The sequence below is a fragment of the Centruroides vittatus genome, unplaced genomic scaffold (genome assembly GCF_030686945.1).
Source record: "Centruroides vittatus isolate TY-2023 unplaced genomic scaffold, ASM3068694v2 contig_742, whole genome shotgun sequence".
NCBI lineage: Eukaryota > Metazoa > Arthropoda > Arachnida > Scorpiones > Buthidae > Centruroides > Centruroides vittatus.
Window position 1 is genome coordinate 329,055 of NW_027122478.1, and position 20,653 is coordinate 349,707.

Here is a 20,653-nt window from a genome sequence, read left to right on the forward strand (position 1 = left end):
ATGTCGGGAATCAAAATAAATGCGGAAATAGCGCCGAGTCAATTACAGTTAACAGACAATGAACTAAAATCGCAGAGTTCTACGATAAGTTGGCATTTTCACGCTCGACAAAATCGCTATCGAAAAAAAAATCGCGCGACGAATTTGGGGGAATTTGTATTAGTTAAACAGATGACCTAGTGAGAACAAAGCCGTGTTTTCATTCAATTGGATTCATCCTTGGACGCGAAATCGACTTTCTGGACCGAAGTCAAGTGAGACGAATGCGTCCTAACGTTTAAAAAGACGAATATAAGTGATGCGAGTGAGTAATACGCTCGTCTACGAAGTAAATGCGACAAAAACTAAACGACACATTTAAACGATTAAAGCGTGTTCTATCGAATCAACAAAGAATGGGGGCAAGGACACGTGCGTGTAACTGACGACAGAAACACTGTACTAGTTCTTAATCTACTCGAACATCTTAAATTCCGTATAGAAAAATCTGAATATAAGTTTTCCTCAAGGTTACTAAATAAATAAAAAAATTATATAATTTGCCACTGCGACTAAATTTTCCTTAATACGTGATAAATTGTGTATGACGTACAGAAAGATCGCTCGCAATTACCCATTGCAAAATTAGTGGTTATATGTTAAGAAAACCAATCAGTAAGATCATCCTCCAAATTCAAAGTAAATTGTAGCAAGAAGTCTAAAGGGTTGAGAAAATGTCAAGTTATTCTGGTAACCAAATAATTTTGTTATATCAATGGGCTATTTTAATAGTTGTTTACTAATGTAAACATAGAAAGCAATTTTTTTCTTTCTTATTAGTGCCAAAATTATAATAGGCTTACATTAGATTACATAACTTAAAAGTTTAGTGTTTAAAGGTTCAAATAAACATTTGATACTAATAAAAATAAATAATTAATATTAATTTGGAAGTTCATTAAGATCAATAATAAAAATATGCACTAAGAAATGGGCTTTAATTTAAAAAGAAAAAATAAAAGGGTCAGACTGATGTTTCTAATGTTTCTAATCCATGCAATTACATACTACAAATGGCTATAATCTACCTAGTAAATTAGTCTCATTAAAAAAAAAGCTTAATATTAAGATTAGCTTTGTTCAATAATTTCAAAAAAAGGTGTCATTTTTACTACTAAAGTAACCATATTTAAGTTTAATTCCTTCAACTTTACGTATTTAAATTTCGTTACATTAAGCATGATATTAAAATTAAAAATATACAAGTCTAACTATGCCACGAAAAAAGTCTACTTAGTCAAAAAAATTTAAGAAAGCAGCTCAATACTTAAATCAAAATAATGCTACAAATTCAGCAGCTTTAAGTTAAGAATTAAAAATTCAAAATTTATTCCAGTTAACACATTATTGGAATTATTATTGTAGTAGTTAATCTACAAACTACTTACCACCAAATGATACTTAATATACTGTACTGTACATTTTATAGGAGAGGGAGGGAAAAAACAAACAATTTATGATGACCAATGCAAATTCCAAATAAAACATTTCACTCTGTTTTTAGAACAAAAAAGGTATAATTATAATATTCTAAGAATCGTAAACAATGTAAAATTTGTTTTTAAACAAAAATCACTGAATATATGACTTAATTGAAACTTAACTAATTCACTAAGCATTACGAGAGTTTAGAATATAATAGCATATTTTTGTTTTTTGTTAATTGCCAAGTCACCATCAATAGCCACTACTGTTTACCTATTTGTTCCAAACTTCCTTTAATTTGTGCAACTTAATACTAAAAGCTTTAATTTAAATTTTCTGTAAAATTATGTTACTTTGAATATATTTTCTACATAAGAGATTAAAAAGGTATTTGAATTAAAATGCTGCTGTCGTAGAAAGGAACAAATAAATCCACTATTTAGCAGTAAATAGTGTCATAACTTACTAAAATGGCAAAAAGAATTCTCTTAATTTGACAAAGATGTCAGTTTAACTTTGTTCATTTACAAAAATTGTTCTGCTATTATATACTTAAAACTAGATAAAAAATGTACTTAGTTTACTTCCCGTCCAATTAAGATACTCTTGCTTGTTCAAATTTTTCATTAAAAATTTACTTTTCCACCATACTAGACTATCCATTTGCTGTATGTTGCCTTCTCAAATATAATATACATTAATATTCATATTATAGTTTGTTACTCAGGGAATATAATTAGCAAATGAAAATTTTTGCACAGTAATTTTAACACATTAATTCATTTATCTTCAATTAAGCAAAGAATATACAAGTCATCTGTATACAGTAAAACTTTGCTAAGTTGAAGTTTAAGGGATAAAAAAACTTGAAACCAAGTCCAATAACAAGTTCAATACTCTATTTTCTCAAATTTTTCTGTGGCCACAAATTTGCTGTCAAGCTGTTCTCAAGAATCTGTTCACAGAACAATTGCACAGTTTGTGATGCTTTTGTGCGCATTGTCAAAGCATCTGTGTCCAAATCAAAACTGGTAGCACTAATCACTAGAAGGGGTCAAGCACAAGGTTGTAATGGCATGGTGTGATGTTTGGCATGGACCTATAGCACTTGTTTATCTTATTCAGCGTGAATACAGATGATAAGATGATTGAAGATCACAGACCTATCAAAGGACAGTAGGTACACAAGAAAACAAGTCAGAGTTAAGTACCAGCAATTTCAAGTTAAGAAATGAAAACCATGTTCCGAACCTGTTGACAGCGTTGAATTAATGCAATTCGACTTAAAATCATGCAAAATAAAGCATTATTATTTTATATGCAGCATATATAGATAATAGTGTATGTGTACGTATGAACATGCACACACACATGCATTATATTGTATTACCTTGAATACACACAGCAAGCCCCAACTAACCAATAGGGAGTGAAGAGTGTCCAAGTTTACATAAGTCAGAGTTAGCAGGATATTTTCTCCAATGACATGAAAAACAAGATGGATATACAATACAGTAATTTAGGATTAGCTCTATACAGAAGTTTTACTGAGCTTTAATACGTTATACTGTTGAATTATTAAAGGAAATGAACTCAATTTCACAATAGTAAAAACTGTACCTTCTGAATACTGTACTAATTGACTAATGTAATGTACAGACTTCTTGATATCAAAAATAAAAATACACCAATCATAATTTTTCTATTGTCAATAAATTTTAAAAATCACAAAAATTTCAAAAAGAAAAAATTGTCAGAGTTGGCAGGGTGTACTATATATTCATTTATCATAAATATTTGTTGTTTGACTTGTTGGGTATTAGCTGCTTTAACTATCTTGTACCATGTTATTTGTCAGAGCAATGTATGTAAATTTTAATAGTAATAAATTTTTGTCTATGCTATGAAATATTTGGTGAGGATATTTTTTGCAGATGGTAAAAGAGTAGATTATTAATATTGATAGAACAATTTGTGATAACCAGAAGAAAAAAAGCTAATACAGTACTTAGTTTATTGGTCAATTTTGCATTTTAAATGTAAATAACATTTGTTTATATAAAACACACACATTTCTTGGTAGTATTAAAATATAATATAAATAAATACTTTAAAACTTAATGAGATTCATATTCTACATATCTAGTTATTTAATAAATTTACAATTTAAGAAAGACACTATCCTTATTGTATTACAGAAATAATTTCTTTCAACAAGAATATTTTTAAGTTTATTCCTCAAAACTTATTACAAACACAATTCAAATGAATATGAAATATACATATGTTACAGTCAAAACCCATTTTTAGTTAGAACGCATTTTATCTAGTTGAAACTAGTTTATACTGGATGTCTTTGTTAAAACCAGTTTTGTCTAGTTAAAACTAGTTTTAACTCATTCATTTTTGACTAGCAGTAAATTCTAGTTTTAACTAGACAAAACGGGTTTAGCAGTAAATTGACTAGACAAAACGGGTTTTGTCTAGTCAATTTACTGCTGTAAATGTTTTAATTTTAGATAAAACTAGTTTTAACTTTTAACATTAGTTAAAACTAATTTTAGCTACATAAATATGTTTGGGGGAAATAAAGTTATGTATAGTGATTCGGGGGAAGATGCCTAACATTATGCTTATAAAGGAAATTATGGAGATAATTTGGGTTTTGGAGGCCTCAAACAAAAATATCAGATTCTTGAGTATGTTTTTCAAATAAAACTTTGGAGTATATGAAAAATAATTGTATATTGTGTTTGCGATGACGACTTTTTTACTGTCTGGCATTTTAGGCATCTCACCCCAAGTATCTGGGTGAGATGCCAAATGCCATTAGGGTAAGATAAATATAATTGCACAAAATTAATTTTCGAATATCTTAACCAAAATTAATTCATTGCATATGTAGTACAAAGTACTTCATAGTAAGTATAACAGCACAGTACAAGTATTGTTAAGTTTCCGCCCGTTCTAATGTGCTCTATAGCTAGCTGAAAGCTTTTTTCAGTCCAAAACCCTTTTTGAGAAGTCCTTATATAATTTCTATGCATATCCTGCAATAAAAACAAGAAAACAAAGATTTATTAAAAATAATTGAATTCCAATATGCCTAACAAAAAATAGGCGTGTTACCCCATGAAAAATGTGGCATCTTTTCCATTTGTCAAGGTAAGATGCCTACGTTGTACATGTTCTAGCAATGTCTGATCGGGATCGGTGGTAGCTCACAATGGAAACTTTAGAACTTTAACTAGATCACACATTAATTCTGCAATTTTTAATAAATTCTATTTTAACTTTGTTTTAAAATGATTCTAGAAACATTTCACAACAAAAACTTCGTTCTTATCTTGCTTTTATTCTTCTCGGATGTAGAAAATGAAGTAACGGTAGCCAACTACAGCTTTTCGCACTCAATATTGGCCCAACGATTCATCATACAAACACATGACAATATCTGACGTCACCGTTTGAAAATATCAAAAAGTGGGCATATTTCCCCACTTACCATCTTACCCCGAATCACTATATGTTGCAGTCAAAAACCAGTTTTTAGTTAGGATGCATTTTAACTAGTTTATATGGATGTCTTTGTTAAAACCCAAACCCGTTTTGTCTAGTTAAAAGTAGAATTTACTGCTAGTCAAAAATGAATTTGAGTTAAAACTAGATTTAACTAGGCAAAACAGGTTTTGACGGTAACATATATACATAAACACACACAGCACTTGAATTTAGTATTCTTTTACAAATAAAGAAAAGTAATTACACAAGCTATAACATTTTAAAAAATACATTTTTCAGAAACTGTGAACTTTGTTTTAAAATTGTTTCAAGAATTAAAAATTACTACTACACTCAAACCCGTTTTTGTGCGGTCTATTTTTGTGCGATTTTTTATTTGTGCATATTATATTATTATTATTATATTTTTTATTTGTGTGAATTTCAATCAAATTGGTATACTGCACAAAAATAGTTGCACAAAACACATTGCACGTGTAAAAAAAAAAAATCACAAAAAAAAGACCGCACAAAAACAGGTTTGAGTGTAATTGAGAGTAATTTCCTAAGTCAAAGTAAAAATATTTTATGACAACAATAAACAAGGTGTTAAAGATATACTTTTAGTTTGATATTCATTTTTTCAAAAACTTCCTGAAACTTTAAAGTACAAACTATTTTTGCTATTCATAATTTAAGACACCATTTTTAATCTAACATAAGTTATTCTGAAAAATACCTACCTAATTTAATACAGGTGTAAATATTTTTAAAAAATGGATTTCCATTACTCCTAATTAACATGAGATTCAAAATGACTCAGAAGGTTTAAAAAAAAAAAAAAAATGCTCTTTCATAACTTAATGATGTTTGAATTTTATAATTTCAATTGATAAATTAAAATAAATGTTAAAGTTGAAAAGTAGTTTTATAAAAGTTCATAAATCTAGTAAAAAGCTAAATTTAATTTTGGAAAATTTTTCATTTGTTCCAGAATTAATGTTTTTAATAAAATTTGAAGCATTCTGGCTTTATTTTTTACTAACAAATGGATCAGTAAAAACCATGTAAATTAAACAAGTTCCTTTTCTATAGAACAAGAAAAGTTCACTAAATTCATACAACAAGATTTACAGGTATGTTAGACATTGTAAAAATGTATAGTATATTTAAAAATTTTCAGGAGAAGTTTAAATAAAACTATACAGATTTAGAAAATATTATCATCGAAATATTAAAATTTGTTCTATATTATTAAAAAGACTTCCAGTTCCAAGTTTTTAAAAAAAAAAATATGACTTCAATTACGAATTTAATGAATTTCTGAAAAATGTTCTAAAACTAATTTGATTCCTGTCTGATTAAATTCCCCACACAAATTATTTGAATTTGTATTATCATAAACTAAAAATCAAGAAATAATGACAAACAGTTCATTAAATATTTCATATTTTACTATTACTTGATCTATCAAAATGTTAAAGCTATAAAGCTATTTATTTTATAATACTTAAAAACAAATTTCAAACCTTAGAAAAAAAATGGTCTTGTATAAGATTATTGATGTTTCTCCTAATCATTGTTAGTTTGAAGTCTGATAGTTAATAAACAGCAAACAGATCAAAAAATCAAAATAAATGTCAAGCATAACAGATTCAAGGAAAAAAAAAAATGAATAAAAATTTTATGATGAACATGCATTTTGACTTTAATAAAAACTCCTCAAAATAAAATTGAAATTATCAATTTTGTCCAGTCACTTTAGTGCTCTCAAATCAAATGATGAACAATTGGTAGACCATGGGCCAAATCAGTCTGCAAGATCATTTATGGTTACTGGAGAAATGCTGAAAGCCTTATCAATTTCATTTGAGAAGATATGCAAGAGTTAAGGACTTATAAATTGAATTTAGAGAGTACAAACCACACTATTTTCAAAAGTATATAACAAAATCAACTATTTTGTACCAAGATGTTTGTTTTGTTGTTCTTATCTCAATATTTTATTGCAATCAGATTATCTTTGAAATTTAGAAAATAGGTTCTTTTCTGTTAAATGGGATGCCAGTTGTAACTTTAATCTGATGCGCAATACCATCATCTGCATCACTCTGCTATTACTCAGTTAGCCCATGCAACTGTACCTGCTTTGAGTAGCCCACTTAATTGTTCATGGAGTACTGTGTGTTATATGGTTTAAGGGAGTGGGAGCTCACCCCATCTGTGTGAGTGCTGTGGTGCAAGCAATAGCAAGCACCGAAGCACACAACTACATGCAAAGCATTTAGCATTAAAAAATAAACCACCATTTACATGAATAGATAAGAACAAAACTATCAAAAAAAGGGGATTATTACAGAACAAAGATAATATATCATTTGTAAATTTATCAGACCATTGAAGGAAATTATCTCCAAAACTCACAAATGAGGTGACAAACTTCTAAAAAAAATTATTCCTTAAAAAAGATTGTTTTACTAATTAAATCAGTTAGATTTAGTCTAGTCAACAGACTTAAAAATGTACCATTCCAAATTTTCAATTGACTATTAATGTGCCTCAAAACCAAACTTATGACCACAAATGACTAAAAGATGACTGTTTTATCATTTCAATTCTATTGACTCCAATATGCATTTCAGATATATAATATTGTACCCAACTAAAGTGGGGTGAATGTATACATTTAGCTAAAATTCCATAACCTTTTTTGAATAAAAACAGGTAATATATGAATAAAATCAGAACTTTGTTTAGGCATTATGGAAAATAATATTGAATGCATTGAAAATTGAAACTGTTTTTCACCAGTATCCAGTTCACTAAATTCCATAACTGACAGAATATTTATTTTAAACTGTACAATCTACAGTTAAGATAGTTACAAAGTTTGCATAAGTTTGTTGCTTTCCCCTTATATTAAAAAAATTTACAGCAGCAAACTTATATTTTTATGCAACTATACCAAGTTTAATGTAACAAGTTTAAACCAAAAGAACCAACATTTTTATAAAAGACACATTTAAACATTTATTATACACAGTAAATTATTTCAATAAGCAGAATAGTTTCTAAAAAAATTTATTAAGTAGAACAGTTTATACTGACTGCATCCTTATTCATGTGTTAAAATTATAATTAGGTTTTTAATATCATGTCCTTATTGAGAACATGAAAAAAAAACCAGTCAAGAACATACTATTTTAATAATTCAAAAACAATGATTAAAATGTAAAGCTTTCCACAATTACTCATAATATTCCTCTATATAGAGCTTTGTGTTGGGATTATTGTTAAAGGAGGAAAATGTTAGCTCATTAGAATTATGAAATAGTTGCAACTGATGATAAAAATGTAAGCTACTTGTACTGTTTACTTAAACACAGTGAATAAAATTCACTTTGATATTTTGCAAAAATTGATTCTAATAGTATGATAATGTGAAAATTAAAATGTTTTCTGAAGTGTGCTAAAAATTTCTCAAATAAATGATTTATGATGAGTATAGTTTGCAAAATCATAAAGAAAAAAAACTATTTTATAAATATTTAAGTTTGAAGCTTATAAATATAAATTATTGATTCTTAATCTTAAGTAATATTTTAATAAGTTCAGAATTCCCATTACAAACTAAAACCAAAAATGTATTTTCAGATAATGTTTTATTATTTCCTAAATTTCTCCCAAAAAGATATTACAATAAAACGTCATTAGGTCAAAGTTTAAGGAATAAAAAAAACCCAATACAGTGTTAACAAGTTTAATATTAATTTTTCTGAAATTTTTCTAGGGCCATAAATTTTTCATCAAACTTTCTCAAAAATCTGTTCCAGGACATAAAATTACACAGTCTGCAGTGCTTTTGAATGCATCATCAAGACACCCTGGTCCTAATCAGAATGCCGGTAATATACTGCATCAGTAGAAGGATAGCATAGATCTGGAGTGTGTTTATTTTAATTGTTTGTATTTGCATAGAATATAAAACAAAATGAAGATCATGGACTTATCAAAGGACAGAGGGTATGAGGATATACTTCTATAATAGTAGGAAAACACTAATGCTTATTCAATTTATAAAAAAAATTCTGTTATTAGACTAAGTTAATATATGCTAGCTTAAAACATTTGAAGATGTCTGAAAGCAAAGTATATAAAAGTTGCACATTTTGATAAAATAATGGTGTTTCATTAATCACACTGCATTATTGTCATCATACTTTTAAAAAGATTTAAAATCTAGTTAACTAAATAAAACTTAGATTTAAAATCCTTATTCTAACTGAACAGCTAATACTTGAAATCAAACAATAATTATAGAATCATACTAGAAAATATTCAACATCAATAAAAAATTGTTCTAATTATATAAAGTTTCTTTAATTTTTATAAGAACACAAATGTAATTCTATTTGTTTTAGGTATCTGGAAATATGGAACACTTTAAAAAAAGTTAAATATTTTAATTAATGACTACTCTTTTAGAAGATCCAGCTTGCTGGACTCAAATTCTTAATACATAAACATCTAGATAAGACAATATTAAATAACCAACTATTTCATTATTGCCTGTACTATTATAAAATTAAAAACCAAAAAATTTATAAACAAAAAGAACAAAAATATTAAAAAATCAAACCTGTAGGTTATAGAATTAGTTTAAGATTTATATAAAAAAAAGTTTTTAAAATTTTACCATTGAAAATTTAAAATGAATCACAAATTATATAGATTTGATTTTAAAAAAATGACTTAAGTTTAGTTATAAATTTCCTAAAGTGAAAAATCTAATAGTCATCTTTCAAGTTTTTTTTAAAGGTTTTACCTTATAATTTCATAAAAAACAAAAAATATATTGACTTCATATAGTTTCTATATTTTGACTAAAGCATTTTATTTCAATTCTTAACTGTAAGAGACAAGTCAAAAGTATCTATAGCAGTGAATAAAAACCTAAATAGAATATTTAACATAACAATGTTACACTAATAAAGTTGAATAATTTGGAATTCAATGGATATTTGAAGTTCATTTTTGGAAAACTGATTATATAAAAATGCCAAAATAGATCTTTACCAGCAGTATTCTTTTCTCAAAAAATGTCTTTTGGCTGTTTATGTAGCCATCAAGATTTAAAATTGGGCAAATACAGAATTTAAATAAAATTTCAAAATGAGAAGACAGTAATGATCAGAAATTAAAAACTAAAATTGTACTTTATGAGATAAAATACACTCTTTTGGTTATTTATTGTATTTGCTTGCAATTACATATTAACTGTCATAATACTTCCGTTATTTATTCTTTTCTGCATTTTACTTATTTACAAACTTAAAATTTATAAATGGCAAAAATACTATTTTCTATTTAATTTTCCAACCAATATAGTATGCTCATTTCAAACTGTTCTAAATGTTTAATTTTTAAATTGAACATTCTGTATTCTTTTTGAAGTATCTTGAGTTGTGCAAACAGCTGAAAAACATTTGAAAAATAAGCTTTTAACAGCAGTATTCATTATTTTGGTAAATTTTTGTACAAACCTCATATATATAATTCACAAATTGATTCATAGCAAGTCAAAAGGCCCAATGTAGCCATCGGAGCATACTAAATTACAAATAAAAATACTATACTGAATATTATACTGTAAAATTGTAAATATAAAATAATTTAAATTGTTAATTTAAATAATAGCTAGGGGTATGCCAAAAATGGCCACTAGGGGCACCATGACAAAGAAAGACTGCCCATTTTTTCAGCTTTATAGTAGAACTAATCTACTATATAAACTCATGTTATTCAAACTGACTGGTGGAAAAAAATTCCAGAGATTGCCATTTAATTTACAAATTTATGGTTTTGAAACTTTCAAAGTTTGTCAATATTATGAGTTGAGATTTTTTAAAAATTGACAAACTTTATTGACAATCATCATTTATAGGTTTTCATATACTAAAAAGGATGTCACCAGATAGAGTGTTAGCATTGAGAAATGCCACTTCTACTTCTCTCACTCTGTCATCCCACTTGAGTTTAAATGTAAATAGCCTAGAAAATATTGCAAACAGTTGATCCTTGGACAAAATAGAAAATAGGAGTGTCGGACAAATTCTAAGCTACACAAACAACTACAAGGTAGAGAATAAAATTCAATACTTATTTAGTCCTTTTTATTGAGCATTGCCATTCTTACAACTGGTTTCATATGGCTTGCATACAATATGCAAGGAGTATGGTAACATACATTGCATAACTTGTTAGTTATCCTTGGCTATTGTATTTTTACAGTATTCATCTACCTATGCTAAGTCTACACAAGCCATCTTCCACATGTGACCCACACACAATTTCCTGGCTACATCCCTGGATACAGTAACTGTATAGCAAATCTTTAATTTTTGTTCAATTTCTTACAATACTACAATAAGTTACAATCTAAATAGTTTTGCATCTTAATATTAAAAGTACATAATTATGTTAAATATTTTCATGTAATGTATACAGAATTATTTATTGACAACATACTTTTAAATTTGCTATGATTAGGAATTATATACTTTCTAAATTTCTTAATGTAAAAGCTTTGCATTAAAAAATGTAATATAAGTGAAAAAATATAGAAATTTGGAATTTAGACATTTTCAGAACTTATTTCGATATAAAATGGACTTTAACAAAATGCATTTCGTACTAAAGAATATCACGTTACCAAAACACAATTAACACTTATAATTTTAGATTGATTAATGCTTCTAGTTCTTTATTCTACTATTAATAAAAATGTAAACTTATTTGCACCTGGTGCCAGTGAGTTTATTCTTTTAAACCAAGAGACTGATTAGATATCTAATTTCATCAAAAAGTTAAAATCAGTATAATAAGTAAGTCCTATTAACAGATTATAGTCACAATAGACTAATATTAGGAAATTAAACACTACATACAATCTTCCAGCACATAATAGGGGCCTGCATCAAGTGTTGAAGTCTACCTTAGGTAAAGCCAGACACTTAATGCAGGCCCGTAAAAAAAGGCCGAAAATGTTCAATTTGTATTTCATTCAAATACATATTTGCTGAAAGATTGTATGCATGGTATGCAGTGTTTAATTTATCTATGTTCCAGCTGTTACAGAATATTAATTTTATTAATATTATAGAATTTCTCTGAAGTGTGAAAGACCAACTCTTAACACATACACTTGTATATCAGAAAAGTATATATAAATATCTCAATATAAACAATTGCTTTACTTTATGATATCTAAATTCCAAATTTAGTATCTTAACCTTTGTTCAAAATCACTCCACATTCAGTATCATTGAATTTTATCTACATCAAAAAAGATAATTTAGTTAGAAATAGATCTAGACTAAATACTGATAAAATTCATTTTAAGCAAGAATTCAAGATATATTTAAATAAAAAGGATTAACAATTTGTAAAAAAAAAATGAAATATATTTAAGCGAAAAGTTCAAAAAAAACTTAACATTTGTATGCAAACTATGATAATTTATCTGGTTTAATACTTTGAACTGTAAGGATTTAATAACTTATTACTTTGTAGAATCATGCTAGACTTTCCAAATGCCATTATCAAACTTCTAGGCTTACAGGAAAGCGGCACCAAACATCCAATGTGTGTGTTTTTGTGTTTAAAACTTCAACCTCACTATTGAAATATAAAAACACACTAGCTAAATCGAAATTAAATTTTTTTTCATTTTACACTAGAAATTCCAGCCAAAAACAGGATTGTTATCTATCTGACATGCCTTTTTTATACAACCCATTAATCCAAATAATTCCGTAACATAATTAGTTCAAATTAATAATGTATATAGATAAATTCTGGAGAAAATGTTTAATAAGAGGCTTCAGATAGTTTAAGCCAAAAATTCCTTTCAATTTTTTTTTAATATTCTAGTTAAATTTAAATGAATATTGAATAGCAAAACGTTTAGCTAGAATTATACAATAAAACTAATTTTTAACTGAGCTCCTTTTAAAAAGTAAATAATAAACAACAACAATGATGAACTTAAATTTGTAATTTTATTGCCAAACAGGTAACATTAGTATTTAATTTATCCACTCAAAATATAACAAATGGCAAAAATAAGCATATAAATCTCACAAAAAAATTTTTTAATTTAGATGTAATCCTAAAAATTTTTTTTTTTTTTGGAGAAAAACAGTATAATAATTATATTTAACAACAACAACAGAGACAAACAATATTTCAATAATTTTGGTTATACAGAACTGACTGAATTCTACTGTGTATTAAATTTTAGAAGGCAAATAGATTCAGAACCTAAACAGAAGCTTTCCCAAACATATTTTGGTTATTATAATTCTAAAAGAAACATGACATTTTAAGTGAAAAACTTCTTTAAAAATCACTTGGTGACCGAAAGAAAATATAACTATCAGAGATGATGTCACTTAGGAATAGAAATCCCAAAACAGTAGCCACTTTGAAAATAAGGAATTTTTATTACAAATATTTTTCCCACATGCATTTGTTTTGTTAGTTTGTTAAAAACATTATTCTGTTATATAATATTGTAACATTCTATTTTAAAAACAGAATTTTGTAATATTCTTATCTGCTTGCTTGCGAGATGATGCTGTTATCCTGTACGTATTTACTAAAGTTTGAAAAATTACTCAAATACATGTCTGGCTTAAAAATTTGCCCGTATATATATTTCAAAAGTTTCTAAAATAATTACATTTACTTTAAAATATGTCAACAAAACAAGTACAATGTCAGGTTATCTAATAATTATGTTCAGCTTTCACATACCGAATTTAGGACAATTTAAGTACTATCCTAAATTTAAAAAAAAAAGAAAAAAAAAGACATATTTTAACAAAAAAATAAAGAAAAATCTTTTGAAAAATAATAAAAATTTGTAAATTAAAAAAACAAAAATAAAATAATACCAGTGTGAAGTTTACTTCATTTCTTGAATGAGACAAAGTTCAAATTTTTTTTTATCTGCAAAATCTATTAATAAAAAAATAATGAGTGTATTGGTTGTATAAAGCATTATTATTATTTACTAAAATTGTACACAAGAAACACCAAATTACACAAAATCATGTTGGATAATTCCAAAATAGTGTGAAAAGAATTTAACTTAAAATTTTTCTTATAAAATTTTTTTTTTATTAAATTTTTTTTTTTAAAGACTTTAATGGAAAATTTGTCAGGAGTTAGAAAATAATAATAATAATAATGATGATGATAATAATACACTTCTGAATTGAATAATAAATCAACAGTTCATTACAATATGTATCTAGTGTTAAATCACAATAGGTTCTTGTGTAAATGAAATTGTGTGTTCATTCTTGTCTTATAGTAGTAAATTGTTTTACTGTTGTGTTTAGCATAATGAAATAAACAGAATTATTATGAAATTTTGTTGATTTGAACCTTATTTTAGAATAAACAAAGTAATATAATTGTAAAGACAATATGTATATATCATATGGAACTTATATGAAGTATATTTTAATTAATAAAAAGTAGAAAAACAAAAATTAAATCCCCGATTTATAAAAACGTATCGTATTCTACCTTATAAGGTTCGGAGTTATTGTATAAGTTACTACATAATAACTCACCTTCAACGCTTATAACTTCTCCGTCAACTGAATTAGTTACAATAATCACCAAACGATACAAATTACGGATTAATTTTTAAATTTAACAACAAACCCCGAGCCGGTTCTGAAGTTAATTCATTCGTGTTCCGACATTAAACACTTCATCCCAGTCTGCGACGTAGTACACGTCACGTAAACTTGACTTCCTATTGGCTTCTTAGTAGGAGGTGTATTCGATCAAATTATATCACGTGGTTCTAGGCGACTAATCGCGGCGTTCGAAAATATCGTACCACTCGTGACGTGTGCCGACGTCACTTCCGTTATTGCAGAAAGCGTGAAGTTTTGTTTACGTCGGGCGGGAAATGCGATTTTCCTAACGTCATCAAACAAAATTTGGAAATTCTATACGCGATATTTTTCTAGAAATGAAGATATATTATTTAATTATAATAATATAACGTTATTTTTAAGTTATATTGTGATGTTTTAATCGAATTTTAAAATCAATTTAATTTTCAAGTAGAAATTAATTAATAATTTTTACAAAAATTTAAGTATAAATTATGTTATTGATATTGAATTAATTTTTCAAGTATCAACAATGTTAATATTTTAATTTTATTTATATATAAGATAGAAAAAAAAGAAGGAAAAAAAAAACTTTAAAGGTTCTTCCATTTTCTTTTTAGTCCGGACGAAGATTATGATGACGTAATTATTTATATTTAAATTTTATTTCTTGAATATAAGTATCAAACGGAAATTCTATTGAAACTATTTATTACGAGACATTAATAAAATATATTACAAATTTTCTAAATTTTTTTTTAACAATTAAAAAAATTTTTAACAGAATTTTGTTACAATTTTTGAAAGAATATTCATTAATAAATGACATAAAAATTACAAGATGATTGATATAAAAACTAGTTTATATTAATCAAATAATAATATTATAATAAAATATATTCAATTTAATTGTTTTTCTTTATACTTTCCACTTGTTCTATTTATGATTTGTAAATATGTAATCACTTTAAAAGTGAAAGTGAAAGAACAAATCACAAAATAATTTCGGTTTATAAAATTTAAAAATTAATTTATATAAACAATTTATTGCTGAATTTTAAATTATTATTATCTGATTATTTTTACATATTTAACATTATATTTTTTTGTTTTCTTGTAAATATTAAAATTACAAAATTTTGTATTAAAAATATATATATAAAATATTCGTAAAATACTCTACAATTTGATATTAATAGAATTTTAAATGTATTTAAAATATTGCGATAAATAAAGAAAAAAATTTAAATATTAATTACTATATTTCACGCATATTTTTTTCTATAATTAAAACTGTTTTTTATTTTGAATAATTTAAAACAATTTATAGCAAATTAAAATATGTATTTTCCATATTTTTATGTATAGTGAATTATTTAAAATTAATTTCAAATTTCAACATTAAAAATAAATATTTAAATTTTTAATAATTCTAATCTTTTTTAATAAATAAATAAATAAAATAAGGTGTATTTGAAAACTATTTTTAAAAATTATTTTACTATAATTCAGCCTAATTTTTAATTATTTATTTTTATTTTGTATTTATTATTATTAAGAAATCAATAGTTTTTAAAAAATAATAATTTCAGAAAAGACAACATATGTCAATATAATTCCAATATTAAAGATCATCTTTCTTATATATATTCAAAATTTAATTTTTATTGAAAAACAATTATTTGGCTTCTCATTATAAAATAATGAGAAGCCAAATAATTGTTTTTCAATAAAAATTAAATTCTGAAAATTGATATTTTTTTATTTAGTTGTAATTGTTTGCTCCTGGATCAAAAAAGCAAAAATAAAAAAATAATCTGTTTTTCAAAGCATCATGTTGAGGTTAAAATAAATCAAGAGCTGGATAAAATCATAAGCATTACGACTTATTAAACCTTTAAAAGTTTCCTTGAGACACTAAATAGGGTCAAGGATAGATAAGGAAAGCTATCTATTTTTATATTATGAAATTTAATATTAATTAAAGCTTATTGAAGGCAATATATTTCTCATTTATTCTGATTGATTATATATATGTTTAAATTTACAGATTCCTTCGTTATTTAAAAAAAAAAAAAAAAAAAAAAAAATTCGTAAAATTTTCTAGGTTTTAATTCTGTATAAACGATCCTGAAATTTACTATAGAAATTTACGTAAACTTTATAAGATTATTATAATTTAATTACTCAGCATATACATGTCAACAATTTTTGAATAACGTTACAAATGGTGTGATGCGATAAAGGATAAATCGATAATTTACGTAACGATGATTTTATAACACGTGAACAAACCATAAATAGATAAATAATATCTTAGTACATAGGAAGATAATTATTTTTGTGAAGAAAATTATATTTTATGCTTAATTTCATATTTAAAAGTTCATATGTTAATTAATTCATCTGATTGATTGTGAATTGAAAGAAGATAAGTTAAGGTGAACGCGCGAATTATCTCATCTAATCTGAAAATTACAATATTCCTAGAAATCACATCATATGGTCCGACATTTAATAATGTTTCTGAGATATTATTTTTCGTGTAAATATATTTTCATACCATTCTTCTCATAATAAAATTACTGAATAATATTTTTGTTTTTCATAATTGCCAATTTAAATAATTAGGAATTATTGTGAAGTTTTTGAGATTTAAATTTTACATACTTACATACTAGAAATTTATTTGAACTTAGTATCATCAATAATCATAAATCAATAATCAAATTATTCATTTATCATCTTCATAGAAAACTTATTTTCAATGTTAATCCATTATATAAGCTGATAGATGATTTTACTTTAAACATAGACAAAGTATTTGAAAGGTTTTTCAAAAGAATTTCTTAAATTTCTGTTTAAAATAAATTTTAGGTAGCGTTTTTAATACAAAAAAATTATGAATTTAAAATATAATGTTTTTTTAATAGTTGGAAATGAATAATTATAAAATTTTTAATTATTATATTGTTTAGGAAAACTAAAGAGGAGTTTTAATCAGTATTATTTATAGAATATTGATATATTTTATCAGACTGATAATAACAAATAGGATGTTAAATGTGGTGTGACTTGTTTAGTAGAGTTGTTTGTTTACAATTTAAGCAATGACCTTTTAACGTAATGTCTATGTATATATATATATATATATATATATATATATATTATTGAAAAGTATCTGTTAAATTTTTAAAATTAAATTAAATTGTTATTTTATTTAATATTCAAACAACATTTATTTTGATTTAAACTGTTTCTTTTTTTTATTAAAAATGATAAATCACAACCTGTATTAATAATTATGACATTTTATTGCCTAATAAACAATTTTGCTATATTAATATTTTATAGCCTATACTCTTTTCCTCAACTGATATAGTGTAAATATTTCAGTTGCGTTTTCCGAAATTTTAAAAATTCTGTATAATAATTTTCTCTTCTACAATATAGCTACCAAGTTGGCTATTAATCGGGGCTTATCGCACCACAATCAAAAGACTGGCCAAATTAAAATTTATTTAAAAAGTTTTATGAATTTTACTAGTTTATGAAAATGGTTTACGCCAACTGAAAAGGGGTCAAAGACCAGAAATTTACATTTTGGAGCTAATTCAAGAATAAAGAAATTCTAATCTAGTCACCTTATTGATTATCGTGATAAGTCCTGATTAATAGCCAATATGTTGGTAGAAGAGAAAAATATAATAATTAAAGACAAGCTACAACGAAGCTTTTTATAATAAGTAAAATTCTGTATAATAAATCTATACAAGAGTTTTCAGGGTTTAACCCTTCCAATTTGGCAATTCAAAACAAAAAACAAAAAAGTTAATGTTTAGCCTACTATATTATATTGTATAAAACATTTATTTCATACCCGTTTGGTTCGTCTTTAGTATTCTATATTGTAAAAAATTAATGGAAAGTAATGCGTGTTTATAAAACCGCACTCTTTAAAAATCCTGCGAATGGGCTTGGATTTATAAAGCCTATATCTACTGCATATGCCTATTTGGTTAGGTTAACTAAATTCCTGTTATCAGTTTAAAATGATGAAGAAATTGCGATCTTACAAAACTAATAAAGTGCAAAAAGTTTATTGTAAAATGAAAGATTTTTAGTAGAAAGCTTGTAAAAATGTATCGAATTTATTAAAAGTAATATCAAATTATTTTTTAAAACTTAAAAAATTTTCATTTATAAAGTTTATAGATATATGACCATAATAGTTAATCAGAACTTGCATATAATATGTTGACATGCTATCCGATAATATGTTAGATACTAAGGTCTTCAGATTTATCAATGCCAAGGCAGAAATATTGGCATGGCAATGTTAATAGTTCAGTAAAAATGTCAATGCTAAGAAAGTTTAGAAATATGAAAATTTAAACTGAATTGAAAATTAATTAAAATTTAGCATAATATTTTATAATATTTTAAGTTTTCAATTGAAATTTAAAAGTTATAGATATTTTCATACAGGCCTATTAGAAATAAATTAATATTAAATTAAATAGTCCAGTAGACTGAATGGAATTTACTTTTATGTCTGTCTTTCATAAGGATAAATATATATTATTGCTATATTTAGCTATTTCAGTATAAATATCACAATACTTAACATCATATAGACGTAATATGTTTCATAAAGATATCTACATTAAGTGTAAAATGTCAAAACATCTATTTTCAATTAGCTCAGTATTTCGGTAAAGATGTTCTAAGAAGAATTAAGATCCGTCTAGAATTAATGAATTTAAATTGATATTTGATTATAATTGAATATTGGAAATTTCTTCTCTTGAAATTGAAATAATTTTTAATCTCATTCTATTAGAATGAGATCCAAGATTAAAGAAGGAATTTCAAGAAAAAAATTATGGATTCATGAAAAATATTTGGCTTTTATGAGAAATTCTAATCGAAATAATATCGATTAACTGATGTTATTATTAAAAATTAGTTCTGATAATTTTTATTTAAAAGTAATTGTAAGAAGTATAGATTTTATTTAAAAATAATTCATAGATGTTAAGTGTTTTAGAGCTGGATGAATTTCAGCTAAAAATAAATAAAATAGAATTTTTAAAAATTCTTATGTATTTATTATGCTTCAGGCAAAGTATGGATTTAAAATTAAAATTAAATATTTTGAATTACTTTATTTTTCCTTGGTGATTGCTGCCAAAATTCACATTTAATTATTATATTTAAAAAATATATAGTAATGTAATATATAATATAATATTAATAGGCCTATATATTTATATTTAATATACGTTTTTGTAAAATGTTACAAAATGAGTAATTTTACTTACTGTTTTCAAGATAGCATTTTTTATTACGTTTATTTTATTTTTTTTAATAAAAATACAAAATAAACTTTTCATTTTAGCAAAAAAATTTGATTATAGATGAGTCTATTCGTTTTCCTTTCACCACTTTTTAGTCCAATGACGTCGTAGATATCAGTTATATGACTGGTCTCAGTTCAGGCTCGTGGGCAGGTTTTTAAAAGGGTGGAGTTTTAAAAGTACATTAGTATTTTTTCCTAATATAATTCATTAGTTTTTACAATATATGTAATAACACTGTATTTTAAAGGAACTGAACAGATACAACTAAATATGCTGTTGTTTTTTATTTAAAGTTTTAATATTTTTCTAATAGAAGAAGTTAAATCCCAAACACTTGTTTTGGAAATACTCGCCTTGCTTTAGTTAGATTTAAAAAAAAAACTCAATTAAATTAAAATAGTTAAACATGCCCAATATTTTTTGATTTCGTATGCTTATTAATAGCATATAATTTTGGATTTGAAATTCGATTCAGTTTTTCTACGCAGAAATTATCAATGCATCCAGTCCCGTAGCCAGGAATCGTTAGTTCATTGGGGTCTAAAGGAGCAAGCTAAAAAAATCCTGGAATTTTTTCTTTTCCACTCAACACTAGGTTTATTAGTTAGTCTAGAAAAACGAAACAGT

At 25.3% G+C, this 20,653-nt stretch overlaps 1 protein-coding gene across 3 annotated transcripts in view; it reads right to left on the reverse strand.

The window, feature by feature from the left end:
• LOC136981048 (long-chain-fatty-acid--CoA ligase 1) overlaps positions 1 to 14,854 on the reverse strand; it is a 30,867-nt gene extending 16,013 nt beyond the window's left edge. The window contains exons 1-2 of one of the 3 annotated variants that reach the window (XM_067277320.1): positions 14,610 to 14,854; positions 13,923 to 13,986 (exon numbers count right to left, since the gene is read on the reverse strand). The gene's annotated coding sequence lies outside the window, so the exon portion shown is untranslated. Of the gene's footprint in view, positions 1 to 13,922; positions 13,987 to 14,597 lie in introns of all 3 variants that reach the window. The other 2 variants (XM_067277321.1, XM_067277319.1) reach the window with 2 other exon arrangements.
• Between the last annotated feature and the right edge of the window lie 5,799 nt (positions 14,855 to 20,653).